The sequence below is a fragment of the Callithrix jacchus genome, chromosome 6 (assembly GCF_049354715.1).
Source record: "Callithrix jacchus isolate 240 chromosome 6, calJac240_pri, whole genome shotgun sequence".
NCBI classification, from domain to species: domain Eukaryota; kingdom Metazoa; phylum Chordata; class Mammalia; order Primates; family Cebidae; genus Callithrix; species Callithrix jacchus.
This window is the reverse complement of record NC_133507.1, coordinates 30,317,628-30,338,006: the sequence shown is the minus strand read 5'-3', so window position 1 is coordinate 30,338,006 and position 20,379 is coordinate 30,317,628. Positions and strand designations below refer to the sequence as shown.

The 20,379-nt window shown below is 57.3% G+C and overlaps 1 pseudogene; it reads left to right on the top strand.

Annotated features, from left to right (window-relative positions):
• Positions 1 to 4,791: 4,791 nt before the first annotated feature.
• On the top strand, positions 4,792 to 17,407 carry LOC118154731 (smoothelin-like protein 2; annotated as a pseudogene).
• The last annotated feature ends 2,972 nt before the right edge of the window (positions 17,408 to 20,379 follow it).

Below are 20,379 nucleotides of genomic sequence, written 5' to 3'. Positions count from 1 at the left end.
TATCCAGGTGTCAGGAGGGTCCCAGGATCAGCCTTTGTGGCTCTGCTTCAAGCAGGCAGAGCTGTGGGACTGGGGCTGAGACCCATGCGTCCCTCTCCTGAGCACTACCCTGAGACCCAGCTGGAGATAAGACTTGGAGCCTCCAAGACGTGTCCACCATGGGGCCCCATCCTGCGCAATCTTCGCCAAGTTTTCTACCTCCCTCTTTATCACTCTTCTTGGCTCCTGAATCCAGCGACCTGGCAGGAAAAGATAAACCTAAGCCCTGCATTCCCACCCCTTTGGATCTCATAACAAGGCAACAGTTTCCAGGGAAGAAGCTGGATTTCAGGATTTGGGAGGAGGAGGGGGAATGGCGTGTTTTCCAGGGGTGGTGGGGTTTAGTCCCGGCAGTGCAATTCTCCTCTGAGGCCCTCTCCCTGTGGGCCCCTGCAGCTGCACACCATGAGGAGTCAGAGTGTGGCTGGATGCCACCTTCATGATGGTGACACTGATGGAGACCCTGATGGCCAAGCTGGCTAGCTGTCCCAGCCAGAGAGACCTCCATTGGGGTGTGGCACAGCCAAGAAGGGCCTAATCCTCCAGCCTGAGTCCTTGCTGGTGGAGGGGCTTGGAGGTATCCCAGTGAGATGTGCAGCTGCCTTTGACCCAGCGAGAAGGCTGATGCAAGCTTGTCTACAGGCCGGGGAGCCCCACAGCTCACTGTCCCTCCAAAGCACCTTCTCTATGACCCATTTGATCTTCTTTCTTTATTTTATTTTATTTTGAGATGGAGTCTCACTCTGTCACCCATAATGGAGTGCAGTGGCATGATCTCGGCTCACTGCAACCTGCACCTCCCAGGTTCAAGTGATTCTCCAGCCTTGGCCTTCCGAGTAGCTTGGACTACAGGCGTGTGCCACTGCACCCAGCTAATTTTTGTATTTTTAGTTGAGATGGGGATGCTACATTGGCCAGGCTGGTTTTGAATTCCTGACCTCAAGCGATCTGCCCACCTTGGCCTCCCAAAGGAAGGTTTCACACCTGGGATTACAGGTGTGAGCCACCTTGCCCGACCCATTGTAATGAATGGTACCCCCATATTCCTGAGTCAGAATTTGAGAGCCATCCTTGCCCTCTTCCCTTCCCTCCTTCTTCATTGTCCCCACATCCAGCTCCTATCAGTTCCACGAACTCTCCAGTAAGTCCCCTTTTCCCAGAGGACCCAGCCACCATGTTCATTGAGCCTTGAGTAAATCCAGTTGTGACTCAGGTGTGGGGACAGCCAAATGCTGAGACAGCTCCTGCTCTCCAGGAATGGGGTCCAATGCGTGAGCTCACTTGTGTGCCTGTGCACCATGCTGTGGACCTGGGGTGCAGAGGCAGAAGGAGTGAAACCAGGCAAGGGGACAGAGCCCATTTCCACCTCATGTGTGGGATTCCATGGCCCCACTCCTGTCCTTTCCCCTACTTGTGTTCTGTCAGGACCTGAGCAGTCTAGAAAGTGTGTATGGCCTTCAGGGGAGAGGCTGGGGGCAGGTAGAGAAGTGGGAGTCCTCAGCACTGAGGGGGCAAGCACCCCACAGGTGTGGGGGTGAGGCCACCCAGGGAAGGTGTGCAGGTGAGATGGGGGAGGCCCAGCTCAGAGTTCTGGAACCACCTTGGTGAAGGGATGAGCAAAAGCATGGTCACTTGGGAAGGTTGCTGGGGAGGGAAAGAGGAGAATTGCATGAGTGAGGAGAAAGAGGGAGCGGTCCTGGGGGTCCCGAGGGCCATGGGGGTACTGGAGGCTTCTGAGGAGCAAATTCATGGGAATGAGGCCTCCAGCCAGTCAGGCGCTGCCCTGACCTGGTGGAACCTGACTACTGTCCCAGGAGGTGACAGGAAATGGGGTGCCACACCCCAGGTCTGGGGCAGAGCCCTGGGTTCCAGTCCTGTCTTTGCACGCTTTGCTGTGTGGCCTTGGGCCAGTCTCTGCCCCTCTTAGGGCCTCAGTTTCCCCACCTCAGGCCCAAAGATGCTAACTTCCCTACCTTTGATTTTGGCCTGGCAGGATTTGATTTTGTGAGACATTGATAGGGGAGCTGGAGAAAGCGTGTCCTGTCTTCTGCATCCAGCCTAGACTAGAGAAGAGCAGAGCCTGGTGGGCAGCAGCCAGGGCAGAGCCAGGAGGTGGGGGGACAGAGCCAAGGGGGTGTGTGGGAAGGGCAGGCCCCCAGGTCTTGGTGGGAGGTTGGCCTCCACTTGCTCACTGACATCAGGTCTGGTGAATGTGCAGGGAGTTCAGCCAGATCCAGGGGCCCTCACCTCCCTCGCAGCCTGGTACCGGGCAGGGGTGGAGCTGTGGAGAGTCGGGAAGGGGACTGCAGGGAGGGCCCACAGGAGCCCCTGGCCTGGGAGCAGAGCTGCAGTGTGGCTCCATCTGTCACAGAGCCAGGTCAGAGGGTGGTGCTGACCCTCCGTCACCCTCCCCCTTCCCACCCCAGAATCACCCTCTTCCTCATGCCCCTGGCTCCTCTCTCCCCTCCTAGGTGCACCTTGAGCTACTGCCTTGGGGGTCTGACTGCTAAGAAAAAGGAGCCAGAGGGGTGGTCTTGTGCCATCTGCCTTCCCAGAACCCGAAGTGAGCCCCTAGCTCTGCCCTTGACCGAGTCCCTCCTCCAGCCCCAGAAGCAGCCAGGCCCCTTCCCCAGGAAGTTCCTCTTACACATTCCCATGTGGCTCAGGAGGGACCAGATAACACACCTGAAGTTGGGGAGTGTGGATGCATCCCAGGTGGCCAGGCTTTGCGATGTCACCTCGTTTTCACTGCCAGGCTTCCCACCCATGGCCCAGCCAGCCTGCCTTCTCCTGGAGGACAGACAGAAGGCTGGGGACCAGCACAGCCAGTCCCTCTCAAGACTTCTCCACACTGTCCTTCCTTGGATCTTACAAGGGAAGGGACTGGCTTCTGTGGCAGAGACCAGGGTTTCTGAACTCCAGGTTCTTGTGCTGAGACCTGCAGGGGCTCTGAGTGCTGTCTGTGAAGAGCAGCAGCAGCAGCATATCTAGAGGCTGCTACTAGAGATTCCACCTGGAGAAAGAATTCGGGGAGCAGTTCGGTTCACCCTGTCCAGATGGCCACTTGGAAGGCACACACATGCTCACACATACATGCAACAGGTACGCCTTTTGGCATTTGACTTTTTCATGAAATAATTGCTGGACGGTTCCTTGGATTAGGTAACCCAGCGTTCTTTCCCATCTCCTTGGGGCGGGGGTTGGGGGAGAGAGTAAGCATTTAGCAGCTGTCAGGCTGTTCCAGTTCCTTTGGAGCAATGATGGCCAACCCAGGAGGGTTTGTAAGCTCCAAACACCCTTGGGAGCTGAGCACATTATGAACAAGCCTTTCAGTCTTCTCCTTCCTGCAGGTCAGCTGGCTGGGACTGCCCAGTCTCTGGGCCTATTTTAGGCAGGCCAAGCTTGGGGAAAAAAAGAAGGCCAGTTAGAAAAGGCTTTTTGTAGGCCGGGTGCAGTGGCTCACGCCTATAATCCCAGCACTTTGGGAGGCCAAGGCATGTGGATCACGAGGTCAAGAGACCAAGACCTTCCTGGTCAACATGGTGAAACCCTGTCTCTACTAAAAATAGAAAAATTGGCTGGGCATGGTGGAGTGCCCCTGTAGTCCCAGCTACTCAGGAGACTGAGGCAGGAGAATTGCGTGAACCCAAGAGGTGGAGGTTGTGGTGAGCCGAGATCGCACCATTGCACTCCAGCCTGGGTAACAAGAGGGCAATTCTGTCTCAAAAAAAAAGAAAGAAAGAAAAGGTTTTTTGTATAAAGAGGGATATGTTCCCATTTTTGTTTGAAATCAGCTTTATGATACAGTGAAAATGGAGAGCGAGCTTCGTCCATCACTGCATCCTTCTAAAGCAACCCTGTTTTCCTTCCCTTTTCTGGTGGCGGTTGGGGGTGTGTGTTTGGAAGGGGGAACTATCTGGGTTCAGGCATGAAGGGCATTGAGAAGGAATCAGGGTAGGACCCCTGGCCTGCGACTGAGACTCTCCTTGGAGGAGGGGGCGATTAGTCCCGAAGCCGCTCATTCCAGGGTTTGGAGATTCAGCCCTGGTGCCCCTTTCTTTCCCTGTCTGCCCTTAGCCTCTCCAGTACCCACTAATAGAGGGCCTTTGGTGAGCCCGGAGCCTCCACCGACCACTGGTGCGAAGGGCACGAAGATCTTACTATACAGAGTAGGACTGGGAGGGGAGAGCATATACCTGCAGAGTCAAGGAGGGGACCTCATCACCTGTCTCCTCCCTGAGGTCTTAGAACAGGTGCAATTTTGCAGGCGGAGGTCCTACAGGTGAGCGCGTGCCCGCTGTGCACGGAGGGCCCCGCAGGAAGGGAGGCTGCGCTGGGAGCTGCTGCTCTAGGTGCCCCCAAGTAGGGCCGGAGTCTCGGCCCCCGGCAGAACCTGGGCCTTGCGGGTGAGAGCCCCGAAAGAACGCGTCAGCCCGGGTGTGCTCTCCACGGTCCACGGGGGGCCAGGGCCTTCTTCAGGTGGGCCCGCTGCCCCTCCCGCAGGGCTTAGTCCAGAACCTGGGAGAGTACAGTCTGGGCTAGCTCTCCGTCCGCACAGTCCCGCGGGGATCCAGGTCGCGGGGAGGTGTCCCCAAGTCGGCCCCAGCCCCGCCCCCGAGGCTCCGCCCCACGCCCGCCTCCTCAGCTGCCCCTCGGGCGAAGCCAGCCGCGCAAGGCCAGTCGCGGCCCGGAGCTGCGGAGCTCAGATCCTCTCCCCGCCCGGCCCTCTCGCCCAGCGCACTCCTCTGGGACATGGAGCCAGCCCCCGACGCGCAGGAGGCTTGCACTGTGCGCGAGGCGCTGGGCCGCTACGAGGCGGAGCTGGAGGGCGCGGTGCGCGCGCTGCACGAGGACATGCAGGGACTGCAGCGCGGCGTGGAGCGGCGGGTGGCGGAGACGCTGCGCCTAGCCAGTCCCCTGGCGCGCACTGTGGCCGAGCTGCAGCGGGACAACCAGTGGCTGCAGGAGCAGCTCGAGCGCCTGACGCGCCAGGTGGAGGCGCTGGGCTTGGCCAGCGGGATGTCCCCGGCACCCGGCACCCCGGGCACCCCCGGCACACCCAGCCCCCTGCCCGTGCCCGGGGTCCCGGAGCGCGCGCCTCGCCTGGGCAGCGCGCACTTCGCCAGCCACGCCACCTTCTCGCTGTCGGGCAGCGGCCAGGTGAGCCCCTGGGAGCTCGAGCGCTGGCGCCGGGGAGTGGGGCTCCGAACCGGCTGCCGCCCCTTCCCCTCCTCCACCGGCGTCCGCGCGTCTTAGGGGCTGGGGCCTATCACCGGCCGGTCGGACTAGGCGATGGGGTCCTGCCACCCCTCTGGAGTTGGAGACCGCAGGGGGAGGAACGCTTAGCCTGCCCGCTGCACCTGTCTTGGGCCCTCGCCTTTTTTTGGAGCGAGACCCTGCTCAGAGTCCCGTCTCCCTCGCTCCTCTGTCCCATGACACCAAGGGCGTGGGCGCCAAGGTCCAGCTCCCGACTGTTCAGCACTGCCTGGGGCAGCGCGGGGCGTGTTGGAATGGTCACTACCCCTGCCTGCCCCCCTCTCCATTCACGCGCCCCTGCATTGTCGTTTCACTGAGGCCTGACGGCTCTGGTTATTAATTAACCCAGATTGAGAAGTCAGGCCCCTGGATGGGTGGGGAGGGGTCCGAGGGGCAGCGGCGTTCCCAAACAACAGCAGCATTTGGGAACCCTGCATCGCGGGGTGGGGGTTGGGGGGTGAAAAATCCCTTACTGTGAAGGGAGAGAGGTGGGAACCAGCCTCCAGCAAACGGCATCTAGAATCCTGGTGTCAGTGACTGGCCAGAGCCCCACACCGTGTGGGGATGGGGCAGAGGCCGACGGGGACATCGCTACTTTCCACATGGGCTTCCCAGGGCGGTTAGAATGTTTCCAGTGTTTCCATGGCGTGTCCAGTGACCCTTGGGTGGGATTTTCCATCATGGTCAGGTATGTGCTCTGGGGTTGGGTTCCCAGGGTCTGCGGCTGTGTAACCTGCACCTGCTCCCTCCTTGGTCCGATCCATGGGGTACTCAGATTTCCTGCTGTGGGCTGGGCTAGACCTCAGGGGGCCTGGAGGAGGGTATCAGATTGGGCCTTCCCACTGGAGGTCCCAGCCAGGGTGGGAGATGGCCCCAGACCAAGGTTGGGCAGCCGGAGGTGCTCTGCTCCAGACACGGTAGTTAGTCCCTTCTCAGTGGGTTTCCCAGCAAGGCTTTGTGCTGGGGGCCCCGGGGGTTGCTGCCGCTGCTGCAGATGAGAGTGGGGCGGTGCATTAAGCCTCAGAAACGCTGAAAGGACTCACTGGCGACAGTGCCACTTCGAAGCATGTGAGTGGGGTGGGGAGTGGCGAATGCTGTGGTGCACGGGGCAGAGGCGCTGGTCTTTGTCCAGCCTGTGAGAGGTTCTGATTCGGGTCCTGGGGGCAGAGCCTGTGGGTGTCCCAGCGCTCCGTGTGGAGCGTCTGGAAATGTGGATACACTTAGGTATGGCTTCTGAACATGACACTTTACGTGGGCGCGCGCATGCGCGCGCGCGCACACACACACACACACACACACACACACACGGGGGAGGATTCTCTCCAGTTGTGACTTTTGTCAATGGAAATTAGCCATTATTCACTGGCATCAGGCTGGTCCTCTGGCTTAGGAGTTGGTGCGTGAGGCTCAGAATGAGGGTCTGTGTCTGGCAAGCTCTATTGGGGGTGGATGGAAGGTGGACCGTGGCTGGAGATGGGTAACTTAATTGTGACGGTCCACAGAGAAAGGAAGGGTCTGGGCAGGGACTTCAAAGGAGAGTGAGCAGACGGGGTAGTCTCAGAGGGGAGCCCTGGCTTGGGGGACTGCTGAGCCACAGATCTGGGTGGAGATGCTGGGTTCCACCCAGGCAGTGCTGAATGTGAGGGTCTATGGGAAACCAGGTGAAGCTGTCTCAAAGCAGTTGGATGCTGGATCTGGTACTCCAGAGAGCCGGCAAGGCTGGAGATGCGGAAGCTCTCTGGGCTGAGGCAGAAGAGTTCGAAGGAAATAAAAAATAGACTGGGGAACTTCCAGGGAGTGAGGAGGGCCTGAGAGCTCGTTCTTAGCAAACCAGAGAGGGAGACCTCCTGAAAGAAGAGGCTGGGGTCAGTTGGGATGCATCAGCCTGCTGTGGAGCGAGGTTGGAGACCCAGGCACCCAGGGGATGCATCTGCCTTTTGGGGGGTGAGGCTGGAGCCCCAGGCAGCCAGGGGATGCATCAGCCTTTTGGGGGCTCAGGATAGAGACCCAGGCACCCAGGGGATGCATCAACCTTTTGGGGGAGGAGGATGGAGATCCAGGCAGCGAGGGGCATGAGCAGCAAGCGTAGGTGAGCTCTGTGGGGGAAGCATGGCTACGGTCCCCAGTTGGGTTAGAAGCCCCATACCCCTTGAACCCTGGCTCCCTGGGCCTGAGGCAGCTGCCACGGGGCTGACTTCACAAGCACCAATCCCCACCTCTCTTGCTGTCCTCCACCTCGGGAGCATTGACATTGCCTCCAGGCCGGTGTCTGGCCCAAGAGAAGGGACCATGTGGAGCCATCCACATGCTGGGGCTGACGTGCCATGACGAGCACTGTGTGATCAAGAGCTTGGTCACAAACAAGGAGCCAGGGCACAGGGTGAGACTGTAGTGTGGGCTGTGGACAGAGAACCACAGCTGAACACCGGGTGAGACTTGAGTGTCGGCCGTGGACAGAGAGTCACAGCCGAACACCAGGCAGCTGGGCATCTGACCTCTCAGACTGTGCCTGGGTAGTGGGGGTCTTGGTGGGACAGTCTCATCCCACCCACACAAGCCAGGGGTGACTGTACTACCTGGCATTGTAGAGAGCGGTGTCACGCTGACCCTCTGTAACAAGCCACGGCACTTAGAGACCTGTTTGCTTTCAAACTGTGGACTGAGGGATTGGTGGTAGATTGTCTCCAGTATATAAATGTGCCCTGGACTCAGCGCAGGAAGGGCTGATCAAACAATCCTGTTAGGCTGGAAGCAGGGAGCTGGGAGCCAGCTGGGGGCCTGGGGTGGATGGTGGCAGCCTGAGGCCAGGCCCAGGCCCCAGCAGGTTGGGCCAGAGCTGCAACCTGGAAATGTCATACTCAACTGAGCTGGAGCCACTTAGTTTTCATGGCGGAGGTCACAGAGGCTGCAGGAGCAGCCACCAGGAGGCCCATGTCAGAGGCCCAACTGTGAAAGAAACCAGACTCGCCTTATCTGCCTTCCTTTCCCAGACACACTCTGATAAGAGAGTTAAATACTTTAGGGAGAAGTTTGAATCGAGTCCTTTCAAACGGTGGTGTCAGTGGAGGAGGCCAGGTCAGCGTTTGAATCATCTTAGGATGGGGCTCTGGCCCTGCATGGGCTTTGTCCCCACGGATGGGTCCATGCAGTTCAGGCAGCACCCAGAAAGCCTGAAATATTCATCCTCCCTCACAAAAATGTCCAAAAGTTTTTCCAATATGAAGGCCCCTGAAATCAGACTTATTACCCCAGACCTGGGCTCCCTCATGGGGCACCTCCCCCTTCTCGAACAAAGCTGATGTGGGGACTCTTGGGGGGTACCAGGCCAGCTCGACAGGACCTGTCCCCAGTGCCAGGGCTCTCCAGCAATTTCTGCCCAGTCCCAGATTGGAGGTGCCTCCCTGGTTTCCTTCCCAATGACCAAGGCAGCTGCCCTGAACAGAGGACGGCAGTAGCCTACTGAGGGGTCTGCGGGGACAGCTCGTTCCAGCCCAGCCCTCTGGTTGAAGAGCGCTAGGTTCTGTGAAGGTCCCGCTGGGTGGTGGCCCCAGTCCCACTCCTTTTCCTCACCCTCGTCTAAGACAGAGCCCGTGGGCTGGGGCACACACTAACCCAGGCCCTGGGAGACAAGTGGCCTGAGTTTTCCTCTCTTTCCCCAGAAGGCCAGAGCACTTCGTGGACAGAGCCCTGGCTTGGAGTAGGAGACCTGAGTACCATAGGTTGACTCTGCCACTGCCTCTCCCCATCTGTATGATGATGGGTCAGAGGGTGGTCTCAGAATAGCCCCTTGCTCCTTGACCCAAGGCCTGGGCAGAGCCCTTTCCCCAGGTGAGGAATGCTTCTAGTCTTGGGGCAGGGGAGCTTGGGAGTCTGGACTCAGCCCCACACCCCGGCCTGCATTAGCCCAGCCCCTTCTCCCTCCTCCCTTAGCAGGGATCTAGCTGAGAGAACTGACTTCCAGGTCTGGTATAGCACCTGGTCCCCTGAGGCACCATGGGGGTTGTTGAGGGGACTACAACATGCAGGGACAGGCATCTGTGGGGGACCCGCCACCCCACCCATCCGTAGAGACACACATTTCCTGGAAAAATGGTTTCACCCTCAGCCTTTTCTCCCAGGGCCCTACCTGGGCCTGTGGAACTGTCAGACAAGAGCTGGGGCATTGGGGGGAGGGCATGAAGACCCCAGAGCCAGAGCCCTGGTGACAGTGGGGACCAGGGTTCCAGCTAGACTGGCTGGTTCTCCTCCACCTGCCGACATGGCTGCCATGGCTGACATGCTGGAGGGGTGCCCATTCTGCTGTGCGTGCCTTGAGACGCTGAGTGCTTCTCCTGTGTTCCTGAGAATGGGCCTGGCCTCTCCTCCTCCAACTCCTGAGTCAAGAGCTGAGGGGTCACCTCTTCTCCAAGGCTGGCTCTCCTCAGGCTCTGGGTCCTGTCCACTCTGAGCTCCCCAGGGTCCCCACCCTGGAGATGTCCCCTCACCTTTCTTAGCCTATAAATGTGGTCTTGCCTCTTCCCTCTGGAAAAACCCCTCAGACCCCTTCCCCTGGCTGCACTCAGGGCTAAAGTTACTATACTGCCTTCATTTCCCTGGGACATCTCCCCTAGGCCTCTCCTGTCCCCGCCATCCCTTGTCCCATGCTTCTAAGCACCCGTAGCCTCTTCTTTTGCTGAACCCAATGGACGCCTGATTGCATTTTCTCTTTACCTATTCTTCCACCCCAGGCTGCCTTTGGATGAAACTGGCTTTTTTTTTCCCTTTTGTTTTGAGACAGAGTCTCACTCTGTTGTCCAGGCTGGAGTGCAGTGGTGCAATCTCTGCTCACGGCAACCTCCATCTCCTGGGTTTAAGCGGTTCTCCTCCCTCAGTCTCCCAAGTAGCTGGGATTACAGGAATGTGCCACCACGCCTGACTAATTTTCGTATTTTTAGTAGAGAGGGGGTTTCACCATGTTCACCAGGCTGGCCTTGAACTCCTGACCTCAAGTGATCCAACCACCTCACCCTCCCAAAGTGCTAGGATTATAGGTGTGAGCCACTGTGCCCAGCCCCATGCCTGGCTTCTGGATTCACTTCCTTCCTGGCCTTGGCTTTCTCACCGTTCTTCAAGGGCTCCTCCTATCTCTCTGGCTGCTCCTCATTCTCTGGTGACTGCTCTTTTGCTTCCTGAAATGTGGGGACCTTATCCCAGGAGCCCCAAGCTGCTCTTCCTCTGGTGGACTTCCAAGAGCCCAATGAGTGCCCTGATTCCTGTTTTTCAACATGCTCATCCTTCTTTTCTCTCTCTCTCTCTCTGTCTTTCTCTTTCTCTTTTTTTTGGCAGAGTCTTGCTCTGTCACCCCAGGCTAGAGTGCAGTGGTGTGATCTCAGCTCACTGCACCCTCCACCTCCCAGGTTCAAGTGATTCTCCTGACTCAACCTCCCAAGAAGGTGGGATTACAGGTGCCCACCACTACGCCCAGCTAATTTTTGTATTTTTAGTAGAGATGGGTTTTCACCATGTTGGCCAGGCTGGTCTCGAACTCCTGACCTCATGATCCTTCCCCCCTCGGCCTCCCAAAGTGCTGGAATTACAGGTGTGAGCCACTGTGCCAAGCCTCATCCTTCTTTTCTCTGAACTCCAGACTAAAAAATTCAGCTACCCCCTCAGTTGCCTGTTGTTCCAGGTGCCCCATGCCCTCATCATGCCCCAACTGAAAGCCCCATTTGCCCCCTAAACCTGCCCTGCTACCAAGTCTGGGCTTGGAAGAGGCTTGGCACCCTTCCTCTTCCACATCGTCCAGTCTCCCAGCCCATCTCTTTTCCCCAAAGCTCCCAGTTCTTCTTGCCCGTGGTTCTCCCAGTGCCCCATCTCCCCTCCCTGGTTCCTGCCCAGGGCTAGAGAAGTGTCTTGCTGTCTGGTCTGCTCCACTGTGCCCCTCTCTGACATCTTCTGGAGGGTGCTCCTGAAACACAGAGCTGAGGACCTTGGGTTCCTTCTTGTCTAAGGTGTCAAGGACACTGGGCAGGCAGCCTGGGTGTGCTGCTCCATTTGCCTGAGTCCCAGGTGGGCGTGGTCAGAATACCTGTGCCTTGATGTCTCTGCAGAAGCAGACACTGACCACTCTGCCAGGCGTGCCCTCCCTTGCTCATCCTCCGGGCTCACTCTGGATGTGGCTCAGGCACCCCTGGCTCTGAGAGGTCCTCCTTGCCCCGATGGGTTGGATGGAGACTGTGTGAGGCATCCTTATGTGGACACAGCCCCCTATGTTTATGAGCCCGGCTCCCCTATCAGACTTATTCCCCATGGCAGGGTGCATGCCTCCAGCCCTGGCTGCAGGAGGAGCTGAGCCCTCTGGGCCAGGGCTGCATCATCATTTCCCTAGGAACCTTGTAGACCAGGGCATCTACAAGACGCATAGCTGACCTCTCAAGCTGCTCATCCTGGGCTCTTGGTGGAGCCCCTACCAGCCCTACAGACGCCTTTGCTGGGAGCAGGGGAGCAGGACCACAGTTGAGAACTTCTTCCCTGCCACAAGTCCCAGCTGGTTTCCACTGTATAGCCTTGGGCAGGGTACATGCCCTCTTGGAGCCCTCGGGTCCCATCTGTCAAATGGCTCTGGTAGGATCTATTGTGAGGACTGAAGCTGGTTGGCATAAGGGGTGTGCCTGGAAGAAGGGCTGGATGTTGGGTGGATGCTGAGTGCCGCTTGCCTAGTCTGCTCCCATTTCTCAAATGGGGAAACTGAGAACTTGAGAGGAAGTAATGTGGCCCAGGTCAGCATGGCCTGGATCACAGGTTCCCCACTAGTTCCTAGTCTAGGCTGTCTGTCTGCCCTCACCTGCCCCACCCACTCCTGCCGCCCAGCTGAAATGGATGAGTTGCCTGCAGCTGACCAGGCTCCGAATGGCCAGGTAAATCGTGTCCTGGCCACCCATGCACGGGCCTCAGCATGATCAGGGCACTGTTGCTCATCGTTGGCACAGAAGGACCTGCTGTCACTGGTTCCTGCTGCCCCTGCAAGGGCAGCCATGCCAGCCTGGCACAGGTGAGAGGGGCAGGGGGCCAGGCACTCCTGACTGTCTTGTGATCCAGCCTGAGGGAAAGGGTGAGGTGGCCTCACCTACTTTGGAACCCTCAATCTTGATGTCTGTCCTCAGCTTTTTGGGACTCTGGGAGGAGCCCAGTGGAGGTATTTGCCTCCCAGGATCTTGCCAGAACCAGGAGGGGGTTTGGGGCAGGCAGCTTCTGGGAGTGGGCAGCTTTCCCTGGCTGACAGGCTCTCGGTGCCATTTATATCTCTGCAAAGTCTGGATCATGATGAGGCCAGTGAGTCAGAGATGAAAAAGGCCTTAAACTCCTGCATCGTGGAAAATGGGCACCAGCTGGGGGCAGGTAGGGCTGAGGGCAGTGGAGGGGTGGTTGGGTAGGTTTGGGGGTTTAGTAAGGCCTTGGTCAAGTATCTGTGCCAGGCCAGCCCTTGGCCTGGGGGAGTGGGGACTCTAACCTGAACCCCAGCAGGCAGAGAGGCTGCCAGGAGTGCAGCATCATTCAGTAGAACTTTTGAAACATAGAGGAAAGTCGGGAGATCTCAGGTGGTAGTGAGCTATCCCATTTCTAGAGGAAAGCAAGTAGAGGCTGAGGAATTTTCCTAAGCACTGAATAGGGTGGAGAGTGGGCTGATGAGCCAACTAGTGTTTATGAAGCTGGCCATGAAGGGAAGCTGGGAACATCAGCTCTGGTTGGAGCAGCAGGATGTCCCTGGTAGGAGGTCAGGGAGGCTGGAGCAGTTAGGGAGGCCTTCCTGGAGGAGGTTGGAGGAAGGTTCAGGAAGGCTAGAGCCCTTCTGGGAGGTCTCAGGCCCCTGTGGCTGCCACAGCTGACCACCCACCCTTGCTGGTCATGTTACAGGTCCAGGTGATGGTCCCCCCGAGGTTGCCCAAACCTTCCAGGCACCAGATCCCCCCAGGCCTTGCCCTGTGAGTCTCTCCTTGCGGCTGCCCCACCAGCCAGTCATGGCTGTCACCCGAGTCTCTGACAGGTTCTCTGGGGAGACCTCAGCTGCAGCTCTATCACCCACATCTGCTGCCCTGGGGGGGCCTCAACCTGAGCCCCAGTGAGGCCACCACGCCCTGGACTCCCAGTCCTAGTGGTAGGAGCAGGACAGCATGGCCTTGGGTGGACCTCCCCTTGGGATGAAAGTGGGAGGGTCGGGGCTGGGGAGGGAGAGTCAGTGGGTGACTTGGAAAATGAGCGACCAAGCCGAGCCCAGCCCTGCCTCTGCCTGCCATGTCTGCCCCTTCCCTTAGCTCATCCTCCCGGGCTCCTGCCCAGAGATGCTGAGAAATAGCGTCATCCCCTGGTGAGGCAACTGTGGCTTTTATTACAGGTTGAGGCCACAGTTGAAAGGTGGCTCTTGCCCTGCACGTTGGCACTGTCCCTCCCTCAAGGCCCCAGGCCTGATGTGGCCTGTAGTCAGGCCTCTGTGCTGTGTTCTGGCAGAGGTGGCACAGGCCTCTGTGGGATGGGTTTTGGAGCAGTGTTCGTGGGATACATGGCACGGGCCCTGAGCTGTGTGCTCTCAGGGGCAGGGTGGGGGCAGCTGAAAAGACCTCTTTGATTCTGTTGCTGTGAGTGTCCATCTTCCTTTCTTTGCCACTGTCACTGAGGCAGGGCTGGCTTAGCCCAGAGGGTTCATTCATCCACTCAGTGATGCCGGGTCCAAGGAAGGGAGGCTGTGGCGGCCCTCCCTGGGCAGGGGTGTGTCACTTCTCTCCCTCTCTCTGTTTCACAGAGAAGAGTTCCTCTTTCACAAGGTCTGTGTCAAGCTCTGGCCATGGGGCAGTGACAGCCAGCAAACACAGCAACAGGTGGGTCAGGGCCGGTGTTCCTGCGTGGTTGCCACAGCCCAGATGTGTTCTCGGCTTTTGGCACAGGCCATCCAGGGGTTGGTGTCTCCATGGAAGGCTCGGGGCTGGATCTCTAAAGCACTGGGTGGCAGGGTTGGGGGAAGGTGTGAGCAGGGAGTGGGGCAGTGGGGCTGAGTGGAGAAATGTGGCCACAGGCTGGTTTCTTTGTGGACCCTTCAAGTCAGTCAAAAGATTGGAAGAGGAGCTGGGCACCCTGGTGCACCCCTGGAATCCCAGCACTGTGGGAGGCCAAGACCGTGGATCACCTGAGGTCAGGAGTTCAAGACCAGCCTGGCCAACATGGTGAAACCGATCTCTGTAAAAATACAAAAATTAGCAGGGCATGGTGGTGGATGCCTCTAATTCTGGCTACTCGGGAGGCTGAGGTGGGAGAATCACCTGAAACCAGGAGGCGGAGGTTGCAGTGAGCCAAGATCGTGCCATTGCACTCCAGCCTGGGCAATAAGAGTGAAATTCTGTCTCAAATAAATAAATGAATACAAAAATTAGCCAGCTGTGGTGATGGGCACCTATAATCCCAGCCACTTGGGAGGCTGAGGCAGGAGAATCGCTTGAACCTGGGAGGCGGAGGTTGCAGAGAGCCAAGATGGCACCACTGCACTCCAGCCTGGGTGACAGAGTGAGACTCTGTCTCAAAAAAAAAATTGGAGGATGTGTCTCAGCCAGCAAGAAGGGGAAGACAGGAGCGTGGTCTTCTTCCATCCCAGCCCGCTGGGGTCCCTCAAACCTGCCAAACTGTGGGCAGGGGCAGGTGAGCCAGGCCTTCCCTGTGGCACAGGCTTCCCCCTCTGGCCAGTGGGACTGTAATTGGTGGGGGCGGGTAGCAGGCTTGGCTTTTTTTTTCTTTAATCATTAAAAGATAATTATGACTTCCTTGCAAACACTTTCAGAGGAAACAGAGGGGTCTTATCTCATGGTGGAGGCAGGAGGCCTGGCCCCACTGGGCTGGTTCTGGGCGCATCTCCTGCCCGAGGAGGGGGCCCCCTGTCCTCCCCAGGCACTGACATCTGCCAGGGGGTGGTGATGTCCAGAGAGGGGCCTGGTATCCCTCCTGAGTTGGGTCTATGGGCCAGGCCTGTGCCAGGCAGCACAGTTCAGAAAACCTGCCAAACTGGCGGGGGTCCCCAGCAAGAGGGCTCCTCTCTGAGTGCCCATCACGGTGCAGCTGCCTTGTCACACTCAGTGGGATGGAGACCCCAGGGCCTGCTGAGCTAGTGATGGCTGCTGGGCCCACATCCCAACTCGGCGATTTTCTCCTCAGCCCACCGCTGGGAACACCACCCCAGTTGCCCATGTCCCGGCAGCCGCCAGCCACAACTCAAGTCCATCAGCCAGGGGAGCATCGCAGGAAGCTGTTGAGGTAGCAGATGCTGCCCCACACCTCAGGGGCACAGCCCCGGAAGGCATTTTTTGAGAAGTGGGAGCAGAAGATGATAGGCAAGTAAGGAGGCCCACTCACAGAAGGGGGAGGGGCAATAAGATGCCCACTCACAGAAGGGGGAGGGGCAATAAGATGTCCACTCACAGATGGGGGGAGGGGAAATATGGATGCCCACTCACAGAAGGGGGTGAAGTACAGATGCCCACTCACAGATGGGGGTGCTCCCCCAGTGTGCCTACAATGAGGCAGGGGCTGGGTGGGCACTGAAGAGCCAGGTTCAGACCTGTCCTATTCCCCAAGACAAGATCTCTCGGGCAAGGCACAAAGTTAGGGCTGGGCCACAGGACATATTGGGGGAACGGGGGCCCCAGTTACTGGGGGAAGAGGGCTGTGAGGCATGGGATGGGGCCTGGTGAGGGCCCCTCTTTCCTCCACCATTCTCGAGGCCCCTGGTCTGTCCCCAGTGCCCCCAGGCTGCCCTCACACCCATGTTCCCCATGGGTTGTGGCTCCTTTAGTTTATGGGCATGACTGGGGACTGGATGGGGACTGAGATTCCTGGTGGGAGCTGGGAGGCCCAGCATGGGGTTGGCCTTGCCCCAGGACTGCAGAGGTGGTGCCCTAGGACCGAATGCCCTGCAGCCCACTACCAGGCCTCAAGGCTTCCTGGGCTCCAGCCACCTTTGCATATTCAGCCTGTCTTTGTGTCAGTTCCTGGTATTGATGCCAGCTCTGTGCAGGGTGTGGCTCAGACCTTGTGGGATAATGAAGACGCCAGCCAGTCCCTGCTCAACTCTAGTGAGGGAGGCCAACTCAGGATGTGTCCCCACTCACCCCAAACAACCTGGTCCCGACCATTATGGACTGTCCTTGGGGCCCAGAAGAGGAAATCATCCCTCCTGGCTTGGAAGGAGCCATCAGGGAAGGAGGCCCTCCATTAGGAGGGGAGCTCAGAAGGAGGCGGGGGAGGAAGGAACAGGGAAAGGAGTTCCAGGCAGAAGGCAGGGCCTGGGGCTGTGTGGGTGAGCCAGGGTCTTCTGTCTCAGGATTCCCAAGGGACCCCTGCTTACTGGGGTGGGAAGTAGACAAGGGACATGGAGGGCGGTTTGGATGAGGATGGTCCTGCTGCATACCATCAAAGGAGGCTGAGTGGCTGGTGTATGGGGCAGTGCCATGGACATAGGCACAGCTTAGCCTGTGTGCTGCCAGCATCTCTCCTGGGTGAGCAGAGGGAGCAGGGGCCTCCTCCCTGGGGGTGCAGGGATGGCCTCTCCTATCCCAGACCCACAGTGGGAGATGGTAGCTGAGGCCCCCACAGCAGGCCTGCGCTCTGCAGGGTGAAAGGCAAGACCCAGGCCTGGCTGAAGCAAATGCAGAGCTTCAGCGTAGCCAGCACCAGTGGCGTCAAGCAGATCCTGCTCGATGCTGGGCTACCAGGTGAGCCAGGCTCCCTCCCAGCTCCTGGGACACCCCCCAAAAGGCCTGACCAGGCATTGTCCCTGTCTTTGTTCTCTGGCCTGGGCAGGAGCCTGCTGAGGCTGGGGTTAAGGAATGGGAGCCACAGTCATCATGCCTTCCCAGTGGGTTCCTGACTGCCCGAAGCATGTGCTGAGAAACTCCAGGCATCTGCATCTGGACCCTGCACTGACTGCACTCCCCTCCTATAGCACGTGGACCAGCAGAACTTCTCCAGCTGGAGTGACAGCACAGCCTTCTGCGCCCTGGTGCACACCTTCTTTCCTGATGCTTTCGACTACAACTCCCTGAGCCCCACGCAGTGGCAGAAGAACTTTGAGCTGGCCTTCACCATGGCCGAGTGAGTGTGGTGGCTCCTGCTGGCTGCCAGCCCCAGCCCGGTCCCGAGGCCAACTGTTTCCCCAGATGGGACATGGGACAAGTGGAACATGGTGCAGCTGTCTACAAAGCTGAAGGACCCCGAGGCCATGTGGTCTGTTTACCTCTTGAGCAGATGGGAAGACTGAGGCCTGGAGAGGGATGTTCCTAGTCACACAGCACTTAGTGGGTGGGGGGACTCTGTTCCTGGGATACCTGCCCTCTTTGCCGGGTGCCCAGCTTCTGGGGTGTCCTCTGGGAGACCAGTCACAGACCAGGCATGAAGGGCAGCCAGACAGCGTCCCCCAGAGCTCTGGATCTGTCCTCTCTGGACTGATGGGGAGATGCTGTTGCTTGCCTGACCCACAGCAGCCAGTTAGCAAGAAACTGATTACTCTCCAGGCCACTTAAAAGGAGATGTTTTCTGCACAGCAAAAGAAACAGTCACTAGAGTGAATCGGCAACCAACAGAATGGGAAAAAATGTTTGCAGTTTACCCATCTGACAAAGGGCTGATATCCAGAATCTACAAAGAACTCAAACAGATTTACAGGAAAAAAACAAACAAGCCCATTCAAAAGTGGGCAAAGGATATGAACAGACACTTTACGGAAGAAGACATATATGAGGCCAACAATCATATGAAAAAATGCTCATCGTCACTGGTCATCAGAGAGATGCAAATCAAAACCACATGGAGATACCATCTCACGCCAGTTAGAACGGCGATCATTAAAAAATCTGGAGACAACAGATGCTGGAGAGGATGTGGAGAAAAAGGAACACTTTTACACTGTTGGTGGGAGTGTAAATTAGTTCAACCATTGTGGAAGACAGTGTGGCGATTCCTCAAGGCCTTAGAAATAGAAATTCCATTTGACCCAGCAATCCCATTACTGGGTATATATCCAAAAGACTATAAATCGTTCTACTATAAGGACACATGTACACAAATGTTCATTGCAGCACTGTTTACAATAGCAAAGACCTGGAATCAACCCAAATGCCCATTGATGATAGACTGGATTGGAAAAATGTGGCACATATACACCATGGAATATTATGCAGCAATCAGAAATGATGAGTTTGTGTCATTTGTAGGGACATGGATGAATCTGGAGAACATCATCCTCAGCAAACTGACACAAGAACAGAAAATGAAACACCGCATATTCTCACTCATAGGCGGGTGATGAAAAATGAGAACACATGGACACAGAAAGGGGAGTACTAAACACTGGGGTCTATTGGGGGGAAAAGGGGAAGGCCAGTGGGAGGGGAAGGTGGGGAGGGATAGCCTGGGGAGAAATGCCAAATGTGGGAGAAGGGGAGAAGCAAAGCAAAGCACACTGCCATGTGCGTACCTACGCAACTGCCTTGCATGCTCTGCTCATGTACCCCAAAACCTAAAATCCAATAAAAAATTAAAAAAAAAAAGATTTTTAATTAGCCAGGCATGGCAGTGTGTGCCTATAGTCCCAGCTACTCGGGAGGCCGAGTCAGGAGAATTGCTTGAACCCGGGAGGCGGAGGTTAAAGTGAGCTGAGATCAAGCCACTGTACTCCAGCCTGGGTGACAATGATACTCTGTCTAAAAATCAAAAAGCTGATTTTGCTTCCAATCACATTTTCCTTCCCTAAATCATGTTCTGGCATTGATTGTGAAATTGCCTCGCCGCTTAGGTCCCACTCCTGAGGTGAGGATGGAGATGGCTCTGGGCTCAGAAGGCACCTGGAAAGTGAGTTTGGGATTTGGTCATTGATTGAAGGCCTCAGGAGAGGTGGCAAAGTCAGGTCTGTCTGCCGGGGCTCCAGCACAGCACAGGGGCACAGTCAAAAACTGGGCGAGGAGAGTTTCATACAGACACTCTTGACAGAAGCGTGGGCAGGGATGAGGTAGAGGACCAGGCCCTGAGCAGCCTCGGAAGAACAGCAGTGCATGGTCAGCAGCCCATGGCCTGGGTGGAGAAGATGGTCTGATGAGGGCCATGCTCAGGCAAATGGCTGTAGTCAGCTTTCTGTGACCTGGCAGGGAGGAAGCTATAGTATGAGTGCCCAACCTCACTCCCCTCCTGCCTCACACCAGGGCCTCTTGGGGACTAAATGCAATAAGAAGATAAAGGGCCAGGAGCGGTGGCTGTGGTTCATTCAGGCCCTCAGGGAAGGGAGCAGGGCACAGATAAGTGGTGTTTGGGGCTGCCCGACGCTAAGCTCTCTGAAGCTCAGAGAGAAGGAAGGCCATCCCCAAAGCCAAGCCTTCTGGAGGGCACATTTGCCATTCTCTCCCTGCCTTTGTGCCCGCTGGTGTGAGCCTCTGACATCGATCTGCAACTGACCATGTCTATTTCTGGTCTGGGTCCTCAGTGCCCACATTTAAGAGCAGTTTTCACCGAGCAGGGTGCAGTGGCTCATGCCTATAATCCCAGCACTTTGGAAGGCCGAGGCAGGCGGATCACCTGAGGTCAGGAGTTCAAGACCAGCCTGTCCAACATGGAGAAAGCCCGTCTTTACTAAAAATACAAAATTAGCTGGGTATGGTGGCACCTGCCTGTGATCCCAGCTACCTAAGAGGCTGAGAGAGGAGAACCACTTGAGCCCAGGAGGCAGAGCTTGCGTTGAGCCGAGATCACGCCATTGCACTCTAGCCTGGGCAACAAGAGTGAAACTCCGACTGGAAAAAAAAAGAGTGGTCCTCATGGGCTTGTTGGGTTGAAGGAGCCTCACCCCAGGCCTCACCTGCCTTCCCTGCTCCTTTCCTGGCCCAATCATTGGGCCTTGGCCCCGGCCCCCCTCCCTGGACCCTGAGCCTGGCCAGGGAAGGAACCAAAGCCAGGGTGTCTTGTGACCCATATGTGGTATTGTAAGTCTCCCTTTGACCTGAAACAGCCGCCCCTCTCTGGGGCAGCCACTCTCACTCTGGGGGCAGAATTGAGACACTGGCTCTGAGCTCCTCATTTTTG